Source organism: Solanum stenotomum, chromosome 10 (assembly GCF_019186545.1).
Source record: "Solanum stenotomum isolate F172 chromosome 10, ASM1918654v1, whole genome shotgun sequence".
NCBI lineage: Eukaryota > Viridiplantae > Streptophyta > Magnoliopsida > Solanales > Solanaceae > Solanum > Solanum stenotomum.
In genome coordinates this window covers 11,588,714-11,600,737 of record NC_064291.1, presented here as the reverse complement: position 1 = coordinate 11,600,737, position 12,024 = coordinate 11,588,714, and the positions used below count along the sequence as shown (strand labels likewise).

The following is a 12,024-nucleotide window of genomic DNA, read 5'->3' as shown; positions in this document are numbered from 1 at the left end:
AATTCCTCCTATTTTAATTCATTGTGATAGCACCGCTACAATTGGTAGAGTTCAAAACCGTTATTACAACGGTAAATCCAGACATATAAGGAGGAAACACAGTAATGTAAGATCATATTTGACAAATGGTACCATCAATGTTGATTATGTCAAATCTTGTGATAATCTTGCAAATCCTCTTACTAAGGCCTTAACAAGAGAAAAGGTCTGGAGCACATTGAGGGGGATGGGATTGAAGCCTACAAATCCTTGAGTCATATATGAGGAAACCCAAGTTGGGGACTAAAGATCCTATAACCAGGTTCAAAGGGAAAAACTAATCATATGATGACTTGTTGTGAAAAATGCACTATCTTGTTATTCCCTCCGTATGATGTGAGTGCATTGTTTCCTATAGTTTGTGAAGGTTGAGTTGATAAGTCTCTTAATGAATATCTGTAGCCCGTATGGGTGGAGTGTTAAGCTTACAAGAGCACTCTCGACAGATTTCACTTATATGAGTGTGGAAGTAGGTCGCTTCCTATGAGAATTGAGCTTTTTCTCAAAAGAACTTATGAATCCGGGATAGCACATGACCATAACGTGCTGGCTTTTAAAGCTCATGTAAACACCTTGATTATTATGTGTGAGCAGTGATATTCTACTTCCCTTAAGCAATCATAGTTCAATTCTGAGACCACTACGACTCTGGAATAAAAGTTATTGTTTCACTAAGTGGAGGTTCAATGCAGAGCACACCTTCATTATGCATAGTAGTCTTCCTTCAGCTGATAGACTCTCTTGTGAATATTAAAATGAGTGGGGAATTGTTAGTGTGGCATTTTAATATTTTAAGAATTTACATTTCTTACATTGCCACATAGTCATTGATACTGCCGTTTGGTTGACTCCTCATGGGCTGCAGAATGTTAATGGCAATATTGATTGCTGCATTACTCCATTTTGGAGTTACAATGTTTGTTACTGTTGCAGCTTGTCAACAAACCAATAGTTAGCCAAGAAAAGTTACATTGTCCATTAAAACTTTTGTAACCTTTCATACATTATTTCACTCATTATCCTCCACTATACGTTATAACCTATGTAACTACTAAGACCATTATCTTCACTATTTACTACACCATATCTTCCTATTCATTGGTAGGAAGACTTCTTCTAGTATAAATAGTGGTGGTCTTCATTTGGTTTGTTACATATAACACAACATACAAGGAAAATATAGAGTGCATAAAGTTTGTCAAAAAGATAGTTCTTATTAGTTGAAGGGAGGTGTTCTTTTTTGTGGAGCTTTGGACTCAACTCTTGTTCAGAGTTGTTGTGTTATACTTTGTGAAGGATGTTGTATCCTGGAGGGAACAAGTCAAAGAGGACTACTGCTGGACCGGTGAAAACATTGCTGCAATGGGCTTGAATATCCTTAGAGAGAGCGAAATATCCGCGCCTCTGCCCGAAGAGATTTATTTCTTCATTTTTATTTTCAATTGTAATTTTGTATTTTTTGTTATCTTGTAAGTTTTTCACTAACACATTACATATCAGCAACTACCACAACATACTTATTTCTCAAGAGTTTCCTCTCTACAGACTAAAGCTCTACCTTACCTATAGCTCATAAGATAAATTCATCTAGAACAGTTTTTATACTAGGTTGGGTTCTAATAATAGTAACATAAGCTATCTCTTTGGCCACACTTACTACTATTCTGCTCTTTTTCACAAAAATTCTATTGTTTCTCTCAATCCATATTCCATACACACATTCCGCCATGATGATCTTGAAGATTTGCGCTGTAATAGTCTTCCCTTTTGTATGATGTATACTCCAGTGCATAAATTGGTCCCAATTTGTAGGCAAAGTGTCAAGCTGATGAACCCAATTTAGCAATCTGCTCCATAATCTAATGGAAAATTGACATTGAATGGCCAAATGCTCTATGGTCTCTTTCTAATTTTGGCACATAACACACCTCTATGGTACTACCATCGCCCACTTCGTTAGCCTGTCTGCAGTTGGCAACTTCTTGTAAAGCATGAGCCACATAATGAAATAAGCTTTTGGTGTCGCAATATTTTAGAACATAAGGCATTTCCAGTCTATCCTCTGTTGTTCCCCAATAGAGGAATTTTTTTTCCTTCACAGACTTTCTTTTTTCCTTACTGAAACTGAGCTTACTTGGAGTCACCTTCACCTCCACGGACGAAGGTGCATTTAGCTTTACCTTATACACATCATTTACATTCCTCCCAACATTTTTAACCACACGCTTGTATTTCACAACACTCTCACTCATGAAAACAACTGAGAATGATGGATAATTCAAACTAGCCAAACTATATTCACTGCAATTCATTGAAGAAGTATCTTTTGTGAATGGTGAGTTTTTGGAGGGGCCATAACCAATGGAGCATAGGAAACCTATGTAATCACTCAACTCAATGTCGTAAACCAGACCCGGATGCAGTGCTCTGTTTGGATCCACATGTCCCGATCCACGAGCGAAAGGACTCAATTCTTGACCTATGGCAAGATCCGTGATTGTTTTGCCGGAGTTATCAATGTTGTAAGCTGTTGTCATGAGGGCTGATTTTATGGTTGCTGTGGTCCGTTTAGGATAAGCCTTTCTGAGTAACGCAGCTAATCCACTTACATGAGCACAAGACAAGATGTCCCAAATATAATGTTGAATTCCACTCTTTTTTTGTCGATTTCTAAGTCTGTTGGACCAACAACTCCAGTTCATCCAGCTAATATGTTGACTCCCGGTGCAGTAACGTCCGGTTTAAGGATCTCAGGGGTAACATAATTGGGTCCTCGGCCTGAGAACCCAGCAATGCGTGGAGCAGACGGTGATTTTCCTATAACAGTTCCCTTGAAAGTGATCGTCGTTGTTGGTGATGGAACATATTTGATATAATCCCTGATTTTATCACTGGCTTTTTGACCCACCATGGTCACTGGGTGGAGATGTGCATCGGCAACGAGTTCTTCTCCAGAGTCAGCTAACTTAGCTAGGACAATACCTGTACCACCCGCTTGTTTCACAAAACTTCCTTTCTCTACTCTGGCATTGCCTCCTCGATCACATAATACAATTTTCCCAGCAACTTTTAAAGGGTCCAGCTTTCCTAGATAGCAGGGTTGGCTGCCACAGTCGGCGGAATAAAAAAGATGTAGTTTTGCATTGTCGAGGGGATCTCCGATATACAAAGATACACCACCAAATATTCTACCGTCTCCTAAGATAACATCCGCAGGAAACTCTCGATCTATGGTTGAAGCATAAATATTGAAAATCCATGGGGTAATGTTGACTGCCGTATATGTCGGATCTTCTCCTTCATGGTATTGGAGGTACAAGTAGCCAACTTAATATATAAAAAAGGTGACGATGTGTCGGCTGACCAAGTAAGAAAGTGAACACATCCCCGATGCCTCTAATGTCTCAAAAATCAATTTATCAAAGTGATCCAGGTTGTACGACTCCCGTTAAAATTAATTTTAAAAGAGTACAATGTGAAAAAGACTTTTTCAAAAATAGTAATGATGATCAAATGCATGAATCAGGATCATACCACAAAACAAATGAAATCAAGTGCCATATGCAATGAATGACATCACCATCATCCAATCAATATTAGTCGAACAACTAGATAAACACTACCAATACTACCACGCTCCAAGAGCAAAGAAAAATAACTTGAACTCCAACTTGTCCTCAACCAAGGCCTCGGGCCCAATAATATACCAACATCCTTGAGAGGAATAGCAACACACTCACTAGTGAAGTAGGACTCGAAGGAAATTACAAGGAGTTCAACAAATCAATGGAGAATAATTTAAGGATCGACACCTTACCCCGAATATTCTACCTGACTACAACCAAGCGTAGCTAAAGTCAATTTACGACTACGACCAACAACTAAGGCATGAGATATAACGGAAGGTACCAAGAACCGTAATAAGTACTACAAGGAAAACATATAACTATAAGGATCACTAAAGCACAGTAAAGCAAAGTCGCAACCTAGATTAAGGCCCGAAGTATAAATCTTAAGAAGGGATAAGGTCACCAACTTACCAAGCTTCTGTCCCAAAATGAGACAAAATTCGATGCTTGGAAAGGAAGGAAACAACACATGCATCAAAATCACCAAACTTCACCAATTAAGAGCTTGGGCAGAAACTACATCAATCTAACATCCCCCGTGCTTCCTCGATCACTCCAATACGTAGCCATGCCAATACCAGACAATATATAACTCGAATATACCAAATAGAGGTCCAGAGATCCCACAATCGTATTTTGAAAATGGGAAAAAAGCTTGAATATCGTGCGGGAATAGTCTTAAAATGCCTGAAAATTGCTCATCGCTATTGTGAGTCCAATGGGTTGTGACCTCGATGAAGACAAAAGGAATTTTTAGAATTTTTTCATCGTTGTTGCAAAGCCAAGGGTCACGATCACGATGAACAAAGTTCAAGGTACCAGCAAAGCCGAAAAATCAGTTAAGGCTTCGATGTTCAATTGGGTACTACAGATTCATTTGGGACACCGTGGGCCCAAAAATATTATACTACTCCATAAAATTCTACACTGCAAACTTAATGAAACCATCAAAACTTCCATTGGAGTTCATCTTGGCACGAAGTGGCCCCACCCCACATGGCCCTATTTTAGCTAAAATCGACAAAAAAGTCGAAATGAGCCCAGAAACCTCGGAACCCAAACTAAAGATCCTTCTAAACCAAACTTGACGTCCTAGAGCTAACGGAACCATCAAAATTGCATTATGAGGTTACTTACTTGAAGTTTTGACCGAAGTCAACCATTGAACCTTCAAGAGCTCCAAAATGCAGAAACTTCCATAAAAATAAAACGAAAAATTAGGTGACCAAACTTTTAGTGTCAACAAGTCATAAATGACTTGGGATCGCTACATGAAATCTCCAAATGCTGAAAAGATTAGAAAGTTGAGAAAATTCCAGGAGGTTGATTACACATGCATAATTAATACATGTATAAGTTATGAGAGAATATATGTACTCCCTCCGTCCCAATTTATGTGGCACAATTCGACTTGTCACGGTGTTTATGAATAAAGAAAGACTTTTGAAACTTGTGGTCTAAAATAATCTCAGGATATTTGTGTGGTTGTAAATCATTTCATTAAGGGGGAAAAGAGAATTTTAAAGTTAAATTGCTTACAATTATAGTAAGGTAACATTATTTTTTGGGCGGACTAAAAAGGAAAGGGTTTCACATTAATGAGACGGAGGGAGTATTATTTTATGTAGAATAATAGGTGGAATAATTAATGCATACATAATTGATACATGAATAACTATTTTTGCATAGCTAATACCTACATAAAATATTACACAGATTTACTCATAACTAATCCTTACATTACTAATACCTGCATAATTCTAACCAGGTACCAACGACCCTTAAAGGACCATATGATAGCTGGATAAGAAATAATTTATCCATATATTAATTCACATATAACTTATACGATGTCTGGTTGGTAGATAGAAAATAAGTTGATCAAGTATAAAATTAATACGACGTTTGGTTGATACTTTTGAAACATGCAAAACTAAATACATGTACACTTTATGAGAGAATTTATGTAGGAGATTAACTAATACGTGTATAACTAATTCCTGAATAATAAATACCTACATAATTAATATCTGCATAAATAAATATATAAATTTACTCATAACTCCCTATATTACTAGTTTTACAACGTTTTAGTTCAATTAAGCAAGTGTTAGAACATGTAGAGAAGGAAGAACTAGTGGATTAGATAAATCTCTTAAACATTATCATTTTTCAATTTAAAATTTAAAATTTTCTTTCTAATTAAATTCTTATATTATTACACAAACACATTTTCTAAATATTATTTATTCTATTTTTTTTAAATTCTGGTTTTATTAAATATGAGATACATTCACAAAGCGCGTACACTAACACTAGTTTTGAATATATTACATGTCGTCTATTATAATTATAATCATAACTTTTATATTCATATTGTCAGGACCCAAAACTCATGTGATGACTATCGGCCTATCCCACAAAAATAAGTCAGCATAAAACTCAATTAATACGATAATTGCGTAAGTAAAACTTAGAGAAATCACAGATTATCAATAATGCGGATAACTTAAGAAACTCAAATAAACCCCAAAAATCTGGTTTTCACGTGTACAAGCCTATAATGTATTACAACTAATTTGAAAGGAAATACATGTCTCAATGTCATTGTTTCTAGAATAGAACAAAGTCATAATAAAGGAGCAAGAGGGCCCGCTGAGATGCCAATCAGTTACCTTTCAAGTCTCCACGGTAAAGCCTCAGATGAAAATATAGGGGAAGGAGCAGAATCACGATGATCCGGGCTCGTAACCTACACCAGTTTAGAAGTAAGGGGTGAGTACCAAACAACACAATACTCATCAAGCACACAACTAACTCTAACTAAAGCATTAATGAACACAAGTACTCCAATCACTCCATCCGAACCTCCACAACTAAAACCTGTAATAATCAATCAGCCCAACCTAACTGTTCTCACTTCATATAACAAAGCACAAGGATGACAGTTCAAAGTGTACCTTAATATGAATAGTCAATCATCAAGGTATTCCACAATCAAGGTCCTCAACAATGTATCAATGATCATAATCAAATGAAGTGCAATTCAATATTGTGCAATGTCATGTTGAGTGATGCATGTATGTCCTAACGATACACACTTGTTATCTCTCAGTCTGGGACCCATGGAGGACTTTTTAGTCCATGCATCTTCCATAGGCGTGTGGCCCAATCTTAATTTAATTTCAATGAATCTGCCATGGACGTGTGCCCCATTTCCTATTGTTGCTCATCCTCACCATTATCATCACAACAATGGTACAACGCCAATGAAAATATAATAGTGCAATAATTAAATATGAGGATGATAATTAAATACCAATATCTAACGACAGTTAATCAAAATATATCATCGAGTGAATTGTCTCATTCGTCCAATGACCCACAATACAACAAAGTCACACAAATCAATAAAATTCTTGTTTTAACTCAAATTGTTTAGCAAGATCACATCATCAATTAACAATGCACAATGCTTATATGAATTCCTTCACCAACCTCCATTACTGCCAATCATACAATGGTATAGAAGGTTCAATACAGTCAACGTAAAGTCATGAATTTCACTTGCCTCCAGAAATCAATGATCACTCCCGAACTTGAGCTTTCCCTTATCGTTGGGTCGAAAAATTAACACAAGTTATTTAAATAAATAATCACAATAAGCATTAAAAATTAATAACACCCATATCAAGACTTTTAGAAATTTGGGTCATATAGACCTAAAAATCCGCTTCTAAAATGAAGGGTATATGAAATTGTATAAAATTGTGTTACCCAACACATTTGGAAACCAATTTAAAATGGAGTTGAATCAAGCCTTCAATCAACCTTAAACCTTGTAAAAAAGTTAAAGTTGGGATCAAAACTCAAGTTTAATCATTAAAATCATGAATTAATTAATAGATAAATGAGTTAGAGAGTTAGAAATCGTTACCCAATCAATAAAACTTGAAAAACCTTCTTTAAAATTATCAAAGTCAAGTTCTCAGTGTTAAAAAATGGAGAAATAGGGTTCAAACCCTCATTTTATGAAAAATATTTTGCCCAGATCTCAAGTGCTCATCGTGATCGCGATCCCAAGCCACACAATTGTGATGAGTAAGTCAGTCAACTCCTTTAAGTTAACCATTGCGGTCACGGCAATATCACATGCAGTTGTGATGACCTTAATTTTGACCCTATGCGATCATAGTGGGACTTCACACGATTGTGATGCACACTAAAGCAACACCACGCGATCGCAAGAGAATGTCTCGTGATCGCAATGACCAAATCATCATGCACCAGAACTTAGCAAAACAATAGTTCACACAAGGCACAAAGTTCCCGAATAGACCATCGGGATTCATTCATGTAACACCTCAGCTTTAAAAAGATCTAAATTTAGAAAGAACTAATTTGTAAAGAGCAAATTTGAAATTTTGTTCAAGTTAAGCTTGAGTTGTGAGTTTTGGATCAACTTCAAATTACTATAACTTTCAGTATAGGATGCGTTACGTGGCCCATGAGATATCAAATGAAAGTCTTTGAATCCTCTTTCCAATGCCACCGAGTTTGCTAAATTTCGAGTTCGGATGACGGAGATATGCTCGTTTGAAGTCAGCCGGTCTAGTTAAGGAAATTTACCCAAATTAATGGGGGGTATTTTGGTCTTTTCCTTATCCCATTAGCTTTAAACATTTTTGCAAATATTTTAGGGGTCTAATCTAACTTAGATCAGTTTGCATAATTTAAAATCACACTTAGGGTTTTGAGAGGAGTTCAAGAGGAGGAAAACAAGGAGGAGTTCAAGAGTTCACCAAATTTTCTTGCAAATCAAGGGTTTGTTTTGCCAAATTAAGGTATGTAGTATTTCACAGTGATGGGTTCGTTCACCCTCACTCCAATCATGAGTTTCTTGAGTTAATTTCATCCATGATAATCCATGTATTGAGGTTCTTGATTAGTTTCTTGAAGTTTCGTTCTTGAATCTTGATTATTGGGGTTTTGATGAGTTCTTGAGGTGAATGTAATGAGTTTGAGGGTTGTTTTTGAGTATATTTTCGTTTACTTATGTTGTGTATATGAATCTAAGAGTTAGGAAGAAATTGATTGATTCTAGGTGAAATAGGGCCAAGAATTGAGAAGAAAAAATCGTCGAAGCATTCTGGAAAAGGGTTGGGGCTCCGCGCCCAGATGCACCAAGAGGGCTGGGGTGGGGTGCTAGCAGTGCACCAGAATTGACCTCCAGTAGTTGGAGGCTTGGCGCGATGCGCCACCCTTACGTCCGGTGTGTCAAGCCACCTTCTTCTTCGTTCATCGATCTGTACTTATCCTTTCGAGCTGAGCTTTCATTCCTTTCTTAATCCTAGCTATATAAGTTGCATTTAATCATCACGAGATCCTTCACGTCATGAATCATAACTCTTGAATTTATAATTCAAATTCAAGATAGAGTTAAGAGTAAAGTTTGGGGGAGTCTTTTGAGTAGTTTTGAGAAGTCTTTTACAATTAAAACTTAATTTAAGACTTGAGTACTTAAGCATGAGGATGAGGAGTGTTGAGTTTAAATTTGTTTTCAAAATGAATATATGGGAACTAGGTAATCCGAAGAGTAAATGTCTTTATATTTAAAATGAGAGGAAACTTTTGTTTCCAATTGAGTTTATGAAGAGTTTTTGAGCACTATCTCTTTAAAGAGAACCTTTTGAGTAATATTCTCAAAGTTTGAGGATGAGGAAATGTTCTTAAACATATGAGTTGAGTTATATTATTGGGAGTAGTAATGAGCACCGATATGAGGACGCGTTCAAACAACTCAAAGTCCTCATAATCCGTGTAGCCAACGTGGTTAAATGATCATACTTTTTAGATGATTCCTTAATGCTTTTTAACAAAGCTTAGTGGATCCACTTAGTTGAGGATGTCTCATACTCCGTCAAGGTATAGGACAATTCTGGCAGTGTGAGCGAGACGTTGTATCATCACATAGCTCATAATGATGGTTGTCGGTTAGAGAATCTCCCATATAAGAGTAAAAATTCATTATTGTATTTTTAAATACATTGAGTTGTTATCTAATGTTTTAAATGCTTTATATAAACGTATCTTTATTGTAGTTTTATACTGTACTGAGTTGAGCATCCATGAGTTGAGGTAGAGTTGAGTCGAGATGAGGGGAGTATGTTCTTCATTTTTATCAATTCAAGCTTATGTCTGTGGTTTAGAGTTCCCCTTGCATGCTCGTACATTCCATGTACTGATGCCATTTGGACTGCATCGTTTCATGATGCAAATAGAGGAGTTCAAGGTCAGCAACAAGAGCATCGTTGATATCATTTGCAGTTCCAGAGTCGCTGGTGAGCCTCCTTTCTTTCAGAGGATTTTCCATTTCCTTTGTGATATTTTATAGATTGTGAGTTGAACACTTATGTTCATTTAAGTATACTGAGTAAACTATTTTATTTATGATATCTTATGAGTTGAGCTTGTTTGAGATTTCTATTGTTAAGAAAGTCTTCGCTGAGAGTTGAGCCAGGCCAAGGGTTCGCTTGGGGCCAACAATAGTTCTCGCATGGTAGTTACGTCCAGGGTGTAGGCTCAGGGTGTGATAGTTTGGAACCCTGAGTACACAAATAAAATATGCTACCCAGCTAAACTTGACATTCTGGACTCAATGCGACCATAAAAATATGAATTTGAGGTCTTCTTAACCCAAAACCCATGAAAGTTGCAATATACTAACTTAACTATCAAAATGGCCAAGTTGCCCTCGGTACCTCTAAGAAAATTAACCAAAACCTCTCATAGGCCTAAAGTTATCTCATGAATCCAGTGGAACCATCAGAAATCCGATCAGACCATCCGAACTCTAAATGTTGACCAAAGTCAACCCTTAGCGTAAAATCACCCAAACTTCCCACTCAAAGGCTCAAATCCCCAAAACAAGCCTGGACCTGAAACAAACGGCTCGCTCAGACAAAATCCCATAGTTCGAGACTGATGGGAAAGATGGAATTCCCTTCGGAGAGTCAAAACTCCGATAGATGCCAAAATCCACTTTTAAACACTTTAGACCTTCTGAAACTCAAAACTTCCATAAATCATAGTTTTTAAATAATTTTTTCAAACCAACTTCACAAACTAAGCAGAAATGACCCAGGACAACAATCGGGAATAGTAGAATGGTAATTTTATAATAATTTCCAAAAATGACCTTTCAAGTTATTATACTATCCACAACTAAAATCTATGTTTGTCCCCGAACATAAAGTAAAATAAAGTACATGAAGCTTTGAAAAATTGAGGATATCTGGCACGTATGTCAGGCTCCGTCTCCCAAGTCTTCTCTCCAACATATTGATGCTTCCACTACACCTTCACTGAGGTAATCTCCTTGGTATTGGGCTTTCAGACTTGCCTATCCAATGTTATTATAGGCTCCTCATCAAATGACAAGTCTCGACCCAACACCATTGAATAGAGTGAAAGTACATGGGACTCATCTAGTACATACCTTTGAAGCATAGATACATGGAAAACAAGATGCACAACTACCAAGTTAGGTGGAAAGGACAACTCATAGGCCACTTCTCCAATCTGACTCAAAATCTCAAAAGAACCAATGAATCTAGGGCTAAGATTTCCCTTCTTCCTGAAAGTCGTCACACCCTTCATGGGTGACACTCTGAGCCAAACATAATCAGCCTCCATAAATTCTAAATCTCAAATCCTCCTATTTGCATAACTCTTCAGTCGACTCTGAGCTGTCAACAACCTACCATGAGTCATACAGCCCTGCTCTATGACATCTCTACGCAGGTTTGTACCTGACGAGTCCATTTTAGCTGTATCAAACCAATCAATTAGGGATCTACATCGCCTACCATATAATGCCTCTAATGGGGCCATTTGAATACTAGAGTGATAAATGTTGTTGTAGTCAAACTCCGCTAAGGGTGAGTGCTGATCCCAACGAGCACCAAAGTGAATCACACACGTTCAAATCATATCCTCCAACACCTGAATCGTCCACTCAGACTGCCCATCCATGTGAGGGTGAAAAGTGGTACTTATTTCTAGCCGAGTACCTAAACCATGTTGTATGACCCTCCAAAAGTGAGAAGTTAATAGTGCACCTCGGTCGGAGACAGTAAAAACATACACTCCATGAAGTCGAACTGTGATGTAGAGTCGAGCTAACCTCTCTATTGTGTACTTCACCTGAACTGGGATGAAAATGGGAGGACTTGGTCAACTTATCAACAACAAGCCAAATAGAATCATAACCCCCATAGTGGTAAGCAAACTCACAACGAAGTCCATGGTGATATGCTCCCACATCTAAGTAGGAATGGGTATCCTTTGAGACACA

The 12,024-nt window shown here is 37.2% G+C and overlaps 1 pseudogene; it reads right to left on the bottom strand.

Moving 5' to 3' along the window:
* Positions 1-1,898: 1,898 nt before the first annotated feature.
* On the bottom strand, positions 1,899-11,561 carry LOC125842731 (subtilisin-like protease SBT1.4; annotated as a pseudogene).
* Between the last annotated feature and the right edge of the window lie 463 nt (positions 11,562-12,024).